At 41.3% G+C, this 18269-nt stretch overlaps 1 protein-coding gene across 1 annotated transcript in view; it reads left to right on the top strand.

Annotated features, from left to right (window-relative positions):
- The first annotated feature begins 4499 nt into the window (after positions 1-4499).
- The window catches only part of UIMC1 (ubiquitin interaction motif containing 1), a 152865-nt gene continuing 139095 nt past the window's right edge, over positions 4500-18269 (top strand). The window contains exon 1 of the mRNA XM_036884707.2: positions 4500-4632. The gene's annotated coding sequence lies outside the window, so the exon portion shown is untranslated. The remainder of the gene's footprint in view (positions 4633-18269) is intronic.

The raw sequence follows: 18269 nt of genomic DNA, 5'->3' as shown, positions 1-18269 counted from the left end.
TGAGGGCACCCATTACGCAGGATACACAGTAGTCTACCTCGAAGATGTCATCGAGGCACGAGCCCTACCCCCCGGTATAACCAATCAACAGGCCGAACTCTTTGCAGACACTAGAGCTTGCACTCTGGCCCGGGACATGTCTCTCACACTGTACACTGATTCCAAATATGTATTCCACATTCTATTGTCTCACGCGGCAGTATGGAAAGAACAAGGCCTCCTCACCACAAAAGGAAATTCCATCACTAATTCAGCCTTAATTACTAAACTTCTAGAGGCTTCACAACTCCCACACCGACTGGGCACAGTCCACTGCAAATCACATCAAAAGGACGACTCCCCCATTACAAGAGGTAACAATAAAGCTGACAGAGTAGCCTGGTTGATTGCCCTATCAGAAGAAGCACCAGACAGTGATCCGTCTGCCTCTGTGGTTTTAGCCTTATCAGAAGACACCCTCTGTTCCCAGGACAGAGAGTCTCTCTTCCGCCTCTTACACGATCTGTTCCATCCTAGCCCCCAATTTTTACATTCCTTTTTTTAATGTAATCCATTTTTTACAATCCTTCTTTTCTCTCTCTCCTGAAGACAAAACCCTACTTGACCAAATCACCCACAGGTGCACCATTTGCCAATGCACTAACCCTAATACCCCCCTCAAGGCCCAACCCTTCCCAGCTCATCAAGCAAGGGGTAATGTCCCCACCGCAAATTGGCAAATAGACTTCACTAACATGCCCCCCATATGGCATACCAGATACCTACTCGTGTTAGTAGATACATTTTCAGGATGGGTCGAGGCTTTCCCCACCACTAACAAATGAGCGTCCGCAGTTGCCTCTATCCTCCTCACCCAGATCTTTCCTAGGTTCGGGATGCCCACTTCCCTCCAATCAGATAACTGCCCTGAGTTCACTGCCCAAATCATTCAGAACCTCTCCAAGTCGCTCTCACTCCCCTGGCATCTACACTGTCCTTATCAACCACAGGCTTTGGGAAAAGTAGAAAGAGCCAATAGGACTCTAAAAGACATCCTGACCAAACTATCTCTAGAACTACACCTTGAGTGGGTTCGCTTACTTCCCTTAGCTCTACTCCGCATTCGGGCCCTCCCAAAGAAACCTTTCTTCTTGTCACCCTTTGAGATCATGTACGGCTGCCCAATTCTACCCCCAGGGCTCCCTTCCCACAAGGGACTGATTCCTCCCAATATGGCCCTTCTGCTACTCTCTCTCCTCTGCACCAAATTGTGGAAATATCAGGATTGCCTCCTTCCTGATCCATCCGCCTCCCAAAATCCTCCTGTCTTACAGCCCGGCCAACTAGTGTTTTATAAGCCACCAGAGGATCGGCCCTCTCTCACCCCAAAATGGGAAGGTCCACACCCAGTTATTCTCTGCACCCCCTCGGCCGCCAAGCTCTTACTGCCTGATAACTCTGTCACCCCTTGGATTCATATCTCCAGGTTGAAACCAAACACCCAGGACCCACCTTCTCTGGACACCCAGGATCCATCAGTCACAATCCAGGTCCTTCGGATACAGCCCAAGACGCTGTCTACTGTACCACGCCTCATCCCTCTGATCCCTTCAAACTCTGCATCTCCCGTTCACCCCCTTTGCCATCCATACCTGAATCATGACTTTTTCCTCCTTTACTGCTCTCTCGCTTTTTTTCCTCATTCCTATTGTCTTCCCTGCCACCCCAGCCTCCTTTGTATGGCGATTCAAAGTCAGACAGACTTACACACAGCATCAAACAAAAGTTACTACCCTCCTTGCCACATCAGACTGTCCTCTGAAAGGCTGCTCCGAGCCTTTATACCTCCACTTTCCTCCCTCCACCAAAGTGTTCACTAGCAGCTACCTTTATTCTCCCTACCTCTGCTTCCTCTATGACCAAAAACAAGCCTATTGCAGGTGATGGCCAGACACCTACGGGGGATGTCCCTACAGGTCTTGCATCATTCACTACATGGGTAACTCCTGGTACCCACAGTATTACTCCTCCAACTGTTTCATAAAATATCCCAACAGCTCATTCTCCTTATCAATCCCAGATCCCTGGAACTCTCGATGGGCCACCAGAGTTACAGCCTCAGTTTACTATGGGGGGGTCCTCGACCCCCCACGGTACCCTTCATATCTCTCGAGAGAATGTTCCCTCTCTTCCCAGATCTCTCAAGTTGCATCAGACATCAGACATTCCGAAAAAGTCATTGTCCAAACTCTTGACGGTGCCTTTTCATCTTCTTACCCCTGCTCCTACTCTTGGTTACAGCTCATTCAAGACACCACCATCTTTCCCAACCACACCCTCAACACCGCCAATTGTTTCTTGTGCGCATCACTACAGCGCCCACTGCTGGCCGCCGTGCCCCTTAATATTTCCAACTACTCCTTCCATGCAGAAGGACAACCCTTCCATCCCCCTGGCAGACATACCCCTATGGGAACCAGAATACGCAGATAATCTCACCATCTACCACTGTGTAGGCCCATCCCTTCTCCCATCCAGCGCACTTCACTGTCTCTCTATTTACACCCCTACCTCTGGCTCTAAGACTTTTGCGCAACCAGGTCACTTCTTTTGGTGTAATGGCAGTCTTTTCAATTCACTGCCTCCCAACTCCAACATACCCTGCATTCTCATCACCCTAATCCCACAGCTTACACTTTACAGCATGGCAGAATTTCTTGAGCTCCAACCTCCCTTGCCCTCGTGCACAAAAAGGGCTGCTTTCCTTCCCATCATGGTCAGTATCTCTTTGACCACCTCAGCCATTGGGGCAGGGTTTTCGGGAGGAGCCTTGGGTCACTCTCTATGGGCAATTAGAGATCTCAACGCCAAACTTGAGGGAGCCCTGACATCCACTGCCAATTCCCTGGCCTCTCTCCAAAGACAGGTCACTTCTCTAGCTAAGGTCACCCTTCAAGACCGGCAGGCCTTAGATCTGCTTACAGCCGAAAAGGGCGGCACCTGCGTCTTCCTTCGAGAAGAGTGCTGCTATTACATCAACGAATCCGGCATTGTAGAAACTGACATTACCAAACTCACCGACCTTGCCTCCAGCCTCCACTCTGCTTCCAATTCCAACCCATTCTCTTCAATACTAACAAACCCCTTCCTCACCTGGCTGTGGCCCATTGCAGGCCCTGTAATAATCATTCTTCTCGCCTGTCTCTTCTTACCTTGTATAGTAAAGTTTATCAAATCCCAAGTCGGCAAAATCTCTAATCAAACTTTCAACCAGCTTTTACTCAGGAACTACCAGCTTTTAGCCACAGAAGATCCCTCACCCTCATGTAACCTCCTCACCATACGCTGAGATGGACCCCTCTCTCCACTGGAAACTGTTCCTGGAAACAATGGCCGCAGATGCCTGGCTTCTGGCACCCATATCCTCCTGGCACCATTGGAATCAACAAGTCCTTGACCTATGGTTACAGGGAACCTTCATTGATTTCCAACCTGAAGAAGTCCACATCTACTCGTCCTTACTGTGGGGAGTCCTATCAACCCTTTCCTCCCGGTCCTCAAGCCCTCACTCCCTTCTCTGACCCCGTTCAGCAGGAAGCAGTCAGAGAGAAAGCAACGTCCACAACCCCATAGAGGAGGAAGGGGGGAATGAAGGGCCCCCACCCATAAGATGGCAAACTTCCTGCTTCTCTTCCGAGTCCTCGGTTCCCGCCGGCGCCACCTGAAGCCCAATCACCCCTCGCCCCCCTCCCAATCCCAGCACCTAGCCAATAGCCACCAGCCCCGTAGAAGTAACACCACAATCACCCCATGCCCCTTCCTATATAACCCAGCACCTTTCCCTAATAAAGCGGAATTCTCCGGTGAATTGCTGCTGTGTGTCGCTCCTTTCCTTTCAGGAACATACCATTTTTTATTCATCCAAGTCTTATTGGACATTTCTGTTTACGTTTTTGCAAGGAAACAGGCTTGCACATGAACATATCTTCTTGTGCACAATTGGAGGAGCTTCTGTATTTTTCTGAAATTGCTGGGTCAAAAAATGCACTTTTAAATTTCACCAAAAATGGCTGTTGTGATTCTACACTTCTACCTGAGATTCCCAGAGTTTGTTTCCCAGATTCTCTTCCTCCCCTGAAATTATCAGACTTTAATATTTACCATCCAGAGATTGTTTTCAAGTGGTCATATGAACAGATAATTTCTTTATAACTCTAGATGCATGCAAAGAAAAGGCCAGAGGAGGCTTGATGTGCCAGAGAAGACTTTGAAAAGTTTCGCTCTAGTATTTTGGAGGCCCTGTTGCTACCCTCTGGTTTCCCTCAAAGTGCTAGCAACTGATAAAGCAAACAGTACATTGGAAAGAGCACCGGGAGGGACTCAGTCTAGTCGGAGGAACTCGGATCCTCCTCCAGGTGGTGGTGCGCCCCTGTCTCGCACAGTTGGTACGTCCTGGCGGCGGCTTTCCCCCCCGCAGTTTGGGTTGGTTCTGCCCTCAGACGCTCGCGCCTGCGCTCACCCCGAGAGCACGTCTCCTCCCCGTGGAGCCCAGCTGCGCGCGCGCCTTCCCACCATCAGCTCCCGACGTGCTGCGGACGCTCGCGACCCCCAGCGCCTGGAGGAGGGACTCGGTGGAGCGGCGGAGGCTGGTTGGTGAGTACCTGCCGCCTTCGCACACCTTTAGCCCACCCTTTTCCCGTCTCTTCTCTTTAACGGGGGCCGCGGCCCACTCCTCACCCGCAGGGGCGCGTCTGACGCGGGGGTAGAGCCCTCTCCATGCTGAGGCTGGCGCTTTTAGGGACATCGGGGTGGCCCCTGCTGATGAAGGGTGGCCGCCTCTGGACGGCAGGGTGGGCCCTTCGGGACGCTGTGGATGGTGACGCCGGAGTGGGCCTCTGCCCCCGGGTGCGAGGCCCACCGCCTCTCGACCGCTGTGTGGCCTTTATCCTGCAGGGCGTCCGCTTCGGCACTTGCTCTCTGCGATTGGACTCTGGTCCCCTCCCGCCCGTTCAGAGCGCCTTCCTCAGGCTGAACACCTCGGAAGGAGGCTGTCGTCGTCGCCTCCTTCCGCGGGGCCCCCAGCCGGGACCTCGCTTGCCATAAGGGCGACCTGGCGCCTCCGCCGCGTCTTCCTCACGCCCCCTTCTCCTCCTAATGTTTTGTTGGGGAGTGATTCTTGCTTTCACTAGTTATTTCCCCAGGAGAAAAGATTTTCCTTGGAAACCCTTATTATTCACCGCTTTCTTCTCCAACAGAGCTGGTGTGTTTCCTTCTACACGGTGGCAGTGTTTCAAGCCTTGCACTCACATGTATTTAATTTTCACGGCTTTCGTATGAAATGGGTACTATTATCCCCCGCAATTTATAGATGAGGTAACTTGAGAATCAAAGACACATCTCGTTAAGTGGTAGAGCTGGTTTTGAATCCAGGCAGCCTGACTACAGTGTTCTTGTATTTAGTCACTATATCATGCTGAGATTTAAGTAACACCCAGGAAGAAGTTTAAGTTTTATATATACTTCTCTCTCTATTTTTTCCTGTCAGGGAGGCAGTTTCCTGTAGTTGAATCAAAGAATGCCTTTTTCTAATCAGATCGAGCTTCAGTTACCAATATAGCTGTTTACTAACCTGACAGCTTACCAACTGTTTGAATTTTGAATGTTTCCTAACATGTAAAATAGTGATAAAAATAGTGTATAAATAAGTGTAAAATGATAAACATAGTATAAAATAGTGAAACCACTTGCAGCTGTTGGGAGGATTACCCTCTATTATGTGTGAGTACCTAGAATACTGTCTAAAGAGTAAATGAATAACTGTAATTATTACTTAAAGTCTGTTTGGATTTTGTGGTTAAACACTTGTCCTAAATTAAGGCTGAGTATAAACCAGGAAGTAAAGCATCAGGGGTGTGTATGTGTGTGTGTGTGTAGGTACATATTTACTGTCTTCTTTTATTTTTATTTTTTAAATTAGAGAAAAAGTCAAGCTCATGTAATCAGTTGATAAAGAGCTTGGTACCAAAGTTATTTAAGGGGTAAGAGTCAATCATTCATTAAAGGATTGGTGTTAAGGTCCCTATGCCCCAACCTTTCAAAGCAATTTTGACAGATTCAGTAGGTAGAACGTCAAAATTTTAAATTATCTTGTCAGTGATTGTTCTTCACGTAGATCAAGATGATGGATGTGCTGGAAGAAAATGACTAATAGCACAAATTGGAGATTTTCAGGGATACTACCTAAAATGCTACCTATGAAATAAATAAGTCTCATTATTGGGTCACCTTTCCTGTTTGTGCATTCTTTTTATTATTTTTTTTTAAGTTCAACAAAGGTTTTTATTAACTTTTATACAGTTATAAACATATGACCATATCATTTTTAGATAAGAAACATCGAAGTTGTTTGATGTGCATCATATTTTAAAAATTGCATCTCTTTTCTTACTGGCAGGACATTTCAAGTTCTATAACTATTCTGAGATTTTAAATCACTTGTCTTATAAATACTTGCAGAGAAAATCTTAAGTCTTTAAAAGTGAACTAGTAAGTCTTGTCTGATGTATACTTTTTATGATTAAAATGTGAAAGGAATTTGATGTACCTTCCCTCATCTTCTCTTTCTTAAGATTTTGAAAAATATTCTTTCGTTTTAAATAATGTGCAGAATAAGGAGAGATTCTAGGCTCAGAAATTCTTAATTCAAATCTAGTGTGTCGTTATCTTAAAATTTCTAAACATATGGAGAACCAATTTCCCCATGTTGTCTGTATAGTGATTGATATTAATGGGAGGAAGAAATAAAACATGTGATTTCAAAATTTTCCCATATCTAATAGATTTGAGAAGTGCCTTATTTGATTATTATTGACCTACAAAGTTGAACAACAGAGTGCATAAAAATTTAAACCTTAAAACTACAATGTTATGGAAATAAATGTATTTATATCAGTATCTGAAATTATCAGTATTTCTAGAGAAATATGTATTTTAAGATATTTAGCTATTAAGAAAATACGGGATATTTCTATAATCATCTACTTTTTGACCTATGGAAGAAATTATGTGTTTATTCTTGCCATTCTAATATGGTAGAATGATGATGAAATGATCCTTATACAGCCTTTAACTTTGTTTTTTTTTTTGCTATCATTAATGTACAATTACATGGACAATATTATGGTTACTAGACTGCCCCTATTATCAAGTTTGTGCATTCTTTTAGAGACATTTTATTTCTAACTTCAATGATTAAGAAGAGGTTTATTGCCATCCAGACTCTCTTCTTCCTTTGAAGACAGTGATAATTCATTCTGTAGCCTCAGTTTAAGTAATTGAAGATAAGCCATTATTGAAGTGTTAATTTTGAAGGGTAGCGACTTAAATTAATAGTACTTTAACTATTTACTGGCTTTCTTGTGTAAATTGGCTGAGCTGTGACCCTTTTTACTCAGAATTATTGTGGAAAAAATGTGGCTAAATTTCATGAAGCACTGGAATTTTGGAATCTGTATCTTTGGGATGCCTCTCACTAATGCTTCTTATCGATCCTTTATCTGCTGTTTCTTTGAAAATCCATTTTGAACCTGCAGGTGGTTCTGTGCTTAGAAGGGTTTTTATTTATTTATGTACCTTATAAGAAATTACATATGTTTGGTGGTATACCTACTCTTGATACCAAATTTGAGCATATTGGTTTAAATAACTTTTAAGGTACAGAAAACATCTAGTAAGATGGAAACTGTTCCATACAAGATGTTTTCCCAGGGCACTGTGATTCTGTGTTTCCCCATACTAATCCCCATTTCCAAGTTCTACTCATGCTATTCTTTTAGATTCAGGAATCACCATATATATATTAGTTATATATACTTCTTAGGTTTTTTATGAGGATTAATTAAAATATTCACTCACAAATATTATTTTAAAAGCCACTTTTTAAGGTATTGTTTACATATAGTGAAGGGAACCAATCTTTATAGTTTAATATATACATCCATGTAACTAACATGCAAATAAAAATACAGAACATTTCCACACTCCAGAAAGCTCCCTTGACCCAGTCAACACCCTCCTGAGGTAATCAGTGGATCACCATAGGTTAATTTTTTTTGTTGGCTTTTCAACAGCTTTTGTTGAGATATAATGCATATACCATACAATTCACCCACTTAAGTGTGTGATTCAATGGCTTTTAGTATTTTCACAGAATAGTACAACCATCACAACAATCAATTTTAGAACATTTTCATAACCCCAAAGAGAAGCTCCACACCCCTAAGCCATTAATACTCAGTATCCCTCAGCCCTGAGCAATCACTAATCTTTCTTTGTCTCCACACTTACCAATTTGGATATTTCCTATAAATGGAGTCATACAACATGTGGTCTGTTGGGACCAGCTTCTTTCACTTAGCATGATGTTTTCAAGCTCCATCTATGTTGTTGCATTTATCAGTACTTCATTTTTATGGCAGTATAATCTGCTGTATGGTTATATCACATTTAATTTATTCCTTCATCAGTTGATGGATTTATGGGTTGTTTCCAATTTGGGACTGTCATGAATAATGCTGCCATGAATATTTCTGTATAAATTTTTGTGTGGACATAAGTTTTAATACATCTTCGCTATTTTCTAGGAGTAGAATTGCTGAATTGTAACTCTGATTTTAGCGTTTTGAGGAACTGTTATAGGACTTCTTTCCAAAAAGCCTTCACTATTCTAACAGCAGTGTATGAAAGTTCAATTTTTCCACATTCTTGCTTACACTTGTTACATGCTCTTTTGATTATAGCCATTCTGGTGGGGGTAAAGGGGTGTCTCATTTTTCTGATATGCATTTCCTGATGGATGATGGCATTGAACATCTTTTCATGGGCTTAGTTGCCATTTATAAATAATCTTTGGTGAACTGTGTACTTAGATCCTTTGGCTAATTTTTATTGGGTTGTTTGCTTTTTTATTACTGAGTTGTAAGAGTTTTTTATTTTTTTAAATTCTAGTTACAAGTTCTTTTTCAGAAATGTGATTTGCAAAAATTTTCTCCAGTTCTGCAGGCTATCCTTTTACTTTCTTGATAGTGTACTTTGAAACACAAAGGTTCTTACTCTGATGATGTCCAGTTAATTTTTTTTTGTTGCTTTGTTTTTGATGTCCATTCCATCTAAGATGTCCCATTACCTAATTCAAGCTCATGAAGATTTATGTCTAGGTTTTCTTCTAAGAGTTTTATAATTCTAGGTCTTACATTTAAATCTTTGATTCACTCTTAGTTAACTAATTTTTTTATTAAGGTATCATTGATATACAATCTTATGAAGGTTTCACATGAGCAACATTGTGGTTTTAACATTCACCCATATTATCAAGTCCCCACACACCCCATTGCTGTCACTATCCGTCAGCATAGTAAGATGCTATAGAGTCATTACTTTTCTTCTCTGTGCTATACTGCCTTCTCTGGTGACCTACCTATATTATGTGTGCTAATTATAAAGCCCCTTAATCCCCTTCTCCCTTTCCCATCCCACCCTCCCCAACCCTTTCCCTTTGGTAACCACTAGTCCATTCTTGGAGTCTGTGAGTCCGCTGCTGTTCTGTTCCTTCAGTTTTGCTTTGTTGTTATACTCCACAAATGAGTGAAATCATTTGGTACTTGTCTTTCACTGAGCATAATACACTCTAGCTCCATCCATGTTGTTGCAAATGGTAGGATTTGTTTTCTTCTTACGGCCAAATAATATTCCATTGTGTGTATGTACCACATCTTCTTTATCCATTCATCTAATGATGGACATTTAGGTTGCTTGCTTCCGTATCTTGACTATTGTAAATAGGGCTGTGATAAGCATAGGGGTGCATATGTCTTTTTGAATCTGTGATCTTGTTTTCTTTGGGTAAATTCTTAGTAATGGAATTCCTAGGTCGAATAGTATTTCTATTTTTAGTTCTCTGAGGAACCTCCATATTGCTTTCCACAATGGTTGATCTTATTTACATACACACCAACAGTGTAAGAGGGTTCCCCATTCTTTTTTTTTTGTTACAATTTGTTTTTTATTTTGGTACTACAATTACATGAAGAACATTATGTTTACTAGGCTCCCCCCTTCACCAAGTCCTCCCCACATACCCCTTCACAGTCACTGTCCATCTGCATAGTAAGGTGCTGTAAAATCTCTACTTGTCTTCTCTGTGTTGCACAGCCCTTTCCATGCCCCCCACGCACTATATATACTAATCGTAATGCCCTCTTTATTTTTCCCTGCCCTTATCCCTCCCTTCCCACCCATCCTCCCCAGTCCCTTTCCCTTTGGTAACTATTAGTCCATTCTTGGGTTATGTGATTCTGCTGCTGTTTTGTTCCTTCAGTTTTCCTTTGTTCTTATACTCCACATATGAGTGAAATCATTTGGTACTTGTCTTTCTCCGCCTGGCTTATTTCAGTGAGCATAATACCCTCTAGCTCCATCCATGTTGTTGCGAATGGTAGGATCTGTTTTGTTCTTATGGCTGAGTAATATTCCATTGTGTATATGCACCACATCTTCTTTATCCATTCATCTACTGATGGACACTTAGGTTGCTTCCATATCTTGGCTATTGTAAATAGTGCTATGATAAACATAGGGGTGCATCTGTTTTTTTCAAACTGGAGGGCTGCATTCTTAGGGTAAATTCCTAGAAGTGGAATTCCTGGGTCCAATGGTATTTCTCTTTTGAGCATTCTGAGGAACCTCCATACTGCTTTCCACAATGGTTGAACTAATTTACATTTCCACCAGCAGTGTAGGAGGGTTCCCCTTTCTTCACAATGTTGCCAACATTAGTTGTTGTTTGTCTTTTCGATGATGGCGATCCTTACTAGTGTGCGGTGATATCTCATTGTGGTTTTAATTTGCATTTCTCTGATGATTAGCGATGTGGAGCATCTTTTCATGTGCCTGTTGGCCATCTGGATTTCTTCTTTAGAGAACTGTCTATTCAGCTCCTCTGCCCATTTTTTAATTGGATTATTTGTTTTTTGTTTGTTGAGGCATGTGAGCTCTTATATATTTTGGATGTCAATCCTTTATCGGATCTGTCATTTATGAATATGTTCTCCCATACTGTAGGATACCTTTTCGTTCTATTGATGGTGTCCTTTGCTGTACAGAAGCTTTTTAGCTTGATATAGTCCCACTTGTTCATTTTTGCCTTTGTTTCCCTTGCCCGGGGAGATATGTTCATGAAGAAGTCACTCATGTTTATGTCCATGAGATTTTTGCCTATGTTTTTTTCTAAGAGTTTTATGCTTTCATACTTACATTCTGGTCTTTGATCCATTTTGAATTTACTTTTGTGTATGGGGTTAGACAGTGATCCAGTTTCATTCTCTTACATGTAGCTGTCCAGTTTTGCCAGCACCATCTTTTGAAGAGACTGTCATTTCCCCATTGTATGTCCATGGCTCCTTTATCGTATATTAATTGGCCATATATGTTTGGGTTAATGTCTGGAATCTCTATTCTGTTCCACTGGTCTGTGGGTCTGTTCTTGTGCCAGTACCAAATTGTCTTGATTACTGTGGCTTTGTAGTAGAGCTTGAAGTTGGGGAGCGAGATCCCCCCCACTTTATTCTTGCTTCTCAGGATTGCTTTGGCTATTCGGGGTCTTAGGTGGTTCCATATGAATTTTTGAACTATTTGTTCCAGTTCATTGAAGAATGTTGTTGGTAATTTGATAGGGATTGCATCGAATCTCTATATTGTTTTGGGCAGGATGGCCATTTTGATGATATTAATTCTTCCTAGCCAGGATCATAGGATGAGTTTCCATTTGTTAGTGTCCTCTTTAATTTCTCTTAAGAGTGTCTTGTAGTTTTCAGGGTATAGGTCTTTCACTTCCTTAGTTAGGTTTATTCCTAGGTATTTTATTCTTTTTGATGCTATTGTGAATTGAATTGTTTTCCTGATTTCTCTTTCTATTAGTTCATTGTTAGTGTATAGGAAAGCCACAGATTTCTGTGTGTTAAATTTGTATCCTGCAACTTTGCTGAATTCCGATATTAGTTCTAGTAGTTTTGGAGTGGAGTCTTTAGGGTTTTTTATGTACAATATCATGTCATCTGCAAATAGTGACAGTTTAACTTCTTCCTTACCAATCTGGATTCCTTGTATTTCTTTGTTTTGTCTGATTGCCATGGCTAGGACCTCCAGTACTACGTTGAATAACAGTGGGGAGAGTGGGCATCCCTGTCTTGTTCCTGATCTCAGAGAAAAAGCTTTCGGCCTCTCGCTGTTCAGTATGATGTTGGCTGTGGGTTTATCATATATGGCCTTTATTATGTTGAGGACCTTGCCCTCTATGCCCATTTTGTTGAGAGTTTTTATCATGAATGGATGTTGAATTTTGTCGAATGCTTTTTCAGCATCTGTGGAGATGATCATGTGGTTTTTGTCCTTTCTGTTGATGAGGTGGATGATGTTGTTGGATTTTCGAATGTTGTACCATCCTTGCATCCCTGGAATGAATCCCACTTGTTCATGGTGTCTGATCCTCCTGATGTGTTTTTGAATTTGGTTTGCTAATATTTTGTTGAGTATATTTGCATCTACGTTCATCAGGGATATTGGTCTGTAGTTTTCTTTTTTGGTGGGGTCTTTGCCTGGTTTTGGTATTAGGGTGATGTTGGCTTCATAGAATGAGTTTGGGAGTATTCTCGCCTCTTCTGTTTTTTGGAAAACTTTAAGGAGAATGGGTGTTATGTCTTCTTTGTGTGTCTGATAAAATTTCAAGGTAAACCCATCTGACCCAGGTGTTTTGTTCTTGGGTATTTTTTTTATTACCGCTTCAATTTCAAAACAATTGGTCTGTTTAGATTTTCTGTTTCTTTCTGGGTCGGTCTTGGAAGGTTGTATTTTTCTAGGAAGTTCTCCATTTCTCCTAGGTTTCCCAGCTTGTTAGCATATAGGTTTTCATAGTATTCTCTAATAATTCTTTGTATTTCTGTGGGGTCTGTCGTGAATTTTCCTTTCTCGTTTCTGATTCTGTTGATGTGTGTTGACTCTCTTTTTCTCTTAATAAGACTGGCTAGAGGCTTATCTATTTTATTTATTTTCTCAAAGAACCAGCTCTTGGTTTCATTGATTTTTTTTCTATTGTTTTATTCTTCTCAATTTTATTTATTTCTTCTCTGATCTTTATTATGTCCCTCCTTCTGCTGACCTTAGGCCTCATTTGTTCTTCTTTTTCCAATTTTGATAATTGTGACATTAGACTATTCATTTGGGATTGTTCTTCCTTCTTTAAATATGCCTGGATTGCTATACACTTTCCTCTTAAGACTGCTTTTGCTGTGTCCCACAGTAGTTGGGGCTTTGTGTTGTTGCTGTCATTTGTTTCCACATATTGCTGGATCTCCATTTTAATTTGGTCGTTGATCCATTGATTATTTAGGAGCATGTTGTTAAGCCTCCATGTGTTTGTGAGGCTTTTTGCTTTCTTTGTACAGTTTATTTCTAGTTTTATGCCTTTGTTGTCTGAAAAGTTGGTTGGTAGGATTTCAATTTTTTGGAATTTTCTGAGGCTCTTTTTGTGGCCTAGTATGTGGTCTATTCTGGAGAATGTTCAATGTGCCCTTGAGAAGAATGTGTATCCTGTTGCTTTTGGATGTAGAGTTCTATAGATGTCTATTAGATCCATCTGTTCTAGTGTGTTGTTTAGTGCCTCTGTGTCCTTACTTATTTTCTTTCTGGTGGATGTGTCCTTTGGAGTGAATGGTGTGTTGAAGTCTCCCAAAATGAATGCATTGCATTCTATTTCCTCCTTTAATTCTGTTAGTATTTGTTTCAGGTATGTTGGTGCTCCTGTATTGGGTGCATATATATTTAGAATGGTTATATCCTCTTGTTGGACTGAACCCTTTATCATTATGTAATGTCCTTCTTTTTCTCTTGTGACTTTCTTTGTTTTGTAGTCTATTTTGTCTCATACTAGTATTGCCACACCTGCTTTTTTCTCCCTGTTGTTTGTATGAAATATGTTTCTCCATCCCTTGACTTTTAATCTGCATGTTTTTGGGTTTGAGGTGAGTCTCTTGTAAGCATTATATAGATGGGTCTTGCTTTTTTATCCATTCTATTACTCTGTGTCTTTTGATTGGTGCATTCAGTCCATTTACATTTAGGGTAATTATTGAAAGATATGTACTTATTGCCATTGCACGTTTTAAGTTTGTGGTTACCAAAGGTTCAACGTTCGCTTCTTTACTATCTTCCTGTCTAACTTAACTCACTTATTGAGCTATTATGAACACTGTCTGATTCTTTATTTCGCTCCGTTCTTATTCCTCCTCCTCCATTCTTCATATGTTGGGTGTTTTGTTCTGTGCTGTTTTTAGGAGTGTTCCCATGTAGAGCAGTCTCCCTAAGATACCCTGTAGAGGTGGTTTGTGGGAGGCAAATTCCCTCAACTTTTGCTTTTCTGGGAATTGTTTAATCCCTCCATATTTAAATGATAATCGTGCTGGATACAGTATCCTTGGTTCAAGGCCCTTCTGTTTCATTGCATTAAATATATCATGCCATTCTCTTCTGGCCTGTAAGGTTTCTGTTGAGAAGTCTGATGATAGTCTGATGGGTTTTCCTTTGTAGGTGACCTTTTTTTTCTCTCTGGCTGCCTTTAATACTCTGTCCTTGTCTTTGATCTTTGCCATTTTAATTGTTATGTATCTTGGTGTTGCCCTCCTTGGGTCCCTTGTCATGGGAGTTCTGTGTGTTTCTGTGGTCTGAGAGGCCATTTCCTCCCCTAGTTTGGGGAAGTTTTCAGCAATTATTTCTTCAAAGAGACTTTCTATCCTTTTTTCTTTCTTTCTCTTCTTCTTCTGGTACTCCTATGATGCAAATATTGTTCCATTTGGATTGGTCACACAGTTCTCTTAATACTCTTTCATTCCTGGAGATCCTTTTATCTCTCTCTGCATCAGCTTCTCTGCGTTCCTGTTCTCTGTTTTCTAGTCCATTAATGGTCTCTTGCATCTCATCCATTCTGCTTTGAAGTCCTTCCAGAGATTGTTTTATTTCTGTATTCTCCCTCCTTAGTTCTTGCATATTTCTCTGCAAGTCCATCAGCATGGTCATGACTTTTGTTTTAAATTCTTTTTCAGGAAGATTGGTTAAATCTACCTCCCCAGATTCCTTCTCAGGAGGGGATGTGGGAGGTATCTGGGTTAGCCTGGTCTGGATCAAATGTTTTTGCCTTTTCATGTTGATAGATGCAGGTGTATGCTATTGATTCGTCTGTCAGCTGGGGGAGTCAAGACCTTTCCACTTGCTTCTGGCCTTTCTTTACTGGGACAACGGCGACCCCTGGCGGCTTGTGTTGGGCAATTGCACGTAGACTGTGTCTGTTTCTTGCCCAGCCGCTATGGAGGAAGCTCCCTTGGTGTTGGTGTGCCAACCTCAGGCTGCTGCTCTGCTCTGGCGGGATGCCAGAGTGGGAACAGACAGGGGGGCTGTTTATCACCGTGAGGGGTCTCAGAGCTGCTGCGCAGGGTTTTAGCACACCCGGAGTTCCCCCGGATTCCCAGCTGCTGGGCTAAGTGTCCCGGGACGCTCCCATCCAGCCATGGGGTCCCTGTCCCTTTAAGACTTTCAAAAAGCACTTGCTTTTCTTTGTCCCAGGGGCACCGACTGCGGGAACCCGCCCATAGGTCTTACTGTCCTGTTTCCCTCGTATCCAGCACCCCACGCCTGGGTGCGGATGGCGAGGGCTGGCTATTTAGCAGTCCTGGTCTCCCTCTCCCTCCCTGCTCCGACTCCTCTCCTCTTGCTGGTAGCTGGGGTGAGGGACACTCAGGTCCTGCCGGGCCGGGGCTTGTATCTTACCCCCTTCGCCAGGTGCTGGGTTCTCGCGGGTGTGGATGTGGTCTGGCTGTTGTCCTGTGTCTTCTGGTCTCTCTTTTAGGGATAGTTGTATTTGTTGTATTTTCAAAAATATATAAGTTTTTGGGAGGATATTCCCACTATCCTACTCATGCCACCATCTTGGCTTCGCCCCCCCCTGTGTTAATTTTTTATCCTGCAACTTTGCTGTATTCCGATATCAGTTCTAGTAGTTTTGGAGTGGAGTCTTTAGGGTTTTTTATGTACAATATCATGTCATCTGCAAATAGTGACAGTTTGACTTCTTCTTTACCAATTTGGATTCCTTGTACTTGTTTGTTTTGTCTAATTGCCATGGCTAGGGCATCCAGTACTATGTTGAATAGAAGTGAGGAGAGTGGACATGCTTGTCTTGTTCCTGATCTTAGAGGAAAAGCTTTCAGCTTCTTGCTGTTCAGTATGATGTTGGCTGTGGTTTTACCATATATGGCCTTTGTTATGTTGAGTTACTTGCCCTCTATACTCATTTTGTTGAGTGTTTTTATCATGAATGGATGTTGAGTTTTGTCAAATGATTTTTCATTGTCTATAGAGATGATCATGTGGTTTTTGTCCTTTTGTTTGATGCAGTGGATGATGTTGATGTTGTACCATCCTTGCATTCCTCTGATGAAACCCACTTGATCATGATGGATGATCTTTTTGATGTATTTTTGAATTTGTTTTGCTGATATTTTGTTGAGTATTTTTGTGTCTATGTACATCAGGGATATTGGTCTGTAATTTTCTTTTTTTGTGGTGTCTTTGTCTGGTTTTGCTATTAGAGTGAAGTTGGCTTTGTACAATGAGTTTGGGAGTATTTCCTCTTCTACTTTTTGGAAAATTTTAAGGAGGATGGGTATTAGGTCTTCACTAAATGTGTGATAAAATTCAGCAGTGAAACCATCTGGCCTGTGTGATTTGTTCTTAGGTAGTTTTTTGTTTACCACTTCAATTTCTTTGCTGGTAATTGGTCTATTCAGATTATCTGTTTCTTCCTGGGTCAGCCTTGGTAGGTTGTATTTTTCTAGAAAGTTTTCTATTTCTTCTAGGTTATCCAGTTTGTTAGCATATAATTTTTCATAGTATTCTCTCATAATTCTTTGTATTTCTGTTGTGTCCATAGTGATTTTTCCTTTCTCATTTCTGATTCTGTTTATGTGTGTAGACTCTCTTTTTTTCTCTATAAGTCTGGCTAGGGGTTTATCTGTTTTGTTTATTTTCTCAAAGAACCAGCTCCTGCTTTCATTGATTCTTTCTGTTGTTTTATTCTTCTCAATTTTGTTTATTTCTGCTTTAATCTAATGTCCCTCCTTCTTCTGACTTTGGGCCTCATTTGTTCTCCTTTTCTAGTTTCATTAATTGTGAGCTTATACTGTTCATTTGGGATTCTTCTTCTTTTCCTGAGGTCGGCTTCTTTTGCAATATATTGCCCTCTTAGCATGGCCTTCACTGCGTCCCACAGATTTTTGTGGTCTTGAGTTATTGTAGTCATTTGTGTCCATATGTTGCTTGATCTCTGTTTTTATTTGATCATTGATCAGTTGATTATTTAGGAGCATGTTATTAAGCCTCCATGTGTTTGGGGGCTTTTTCATTTTCTTTGAGTAATTGATTTCTACTTTCATATCTTTGTGATCTGCGAAGCTGGTTGGTACAGTTTCAATCTTTTCTAATTTACTGAGGCTCTTTTTGTGGCCTAGTATGTTATCTATTCTTGAAAATGGTCCATATGCACTTGAAGATAATGTGTATCCTGTTGCTTTTGGATGGAGTGTTCTGTAGATGTCTGTTAGGTCCATCTGTTGTAATACGTTGTTCAGTGCCTCTGTCTTTTTATTTATTTTCTGGCTGGTTGATTGTTTGGAGTGTGTGGTGTGTTGAAGTTTCCCATAATGAATGCTTTGCATTCTGTTCCCTCTTTAATTATGTTAGTATTTGTTCCACATATGTAGGTGATCCTACTTTGGGTGTAGAGATATTTATAATAGTTATATTCTCTTGTTGGACTGACCCCTTTATCATTATGTAATTTCCTTCTTTGTCTCTTATGACTTTTTTGTTTTGAAGTCTGTTTTGTCCGATACAAGTACTGCAATTCTTGCTTTTTTCTCCCTGTTAGTTGCATGAAATATCTTTTTCCATCCTTTTACTTTCAGTCTGTGTATGTCTTTGGGTTTGAAGTGAGTCTCTTGTAGGCAACATATAGATGGGTCTTGTTATTTTATCCATTCAGTGACTCTATGTCTTGATTTGTGCATTCAGACCATTTACATTTAGGGTGATTATTGATTGGTATGTACTTATTGTCGTGGCAGGCTTTAGATTTGTGGCTACCAAAGATTCATGGGTAATTCCCTTACTTTCTAACAGTCTAATTTAAC

This window comes from Manis pentadactyla, chromosome 2, assembly GCF_030020395.1.
Source record: "Manis pentadactyla isolate mManPen7 chromosome 2, mManPen7.hap1, whole genome shotgun sequence".
Classification (NCBI taxonomy): Eukaryota; Metazoa; Chordata; class Mammalia; order Pholidota; family Manidae; genus Manis; species Manis pentadactyla.
The sequence above is the reverse complement of the archived record's forward strand: the minus strand, read 5'-3'. Positions and strand labels throughout refer to the sequence as shown.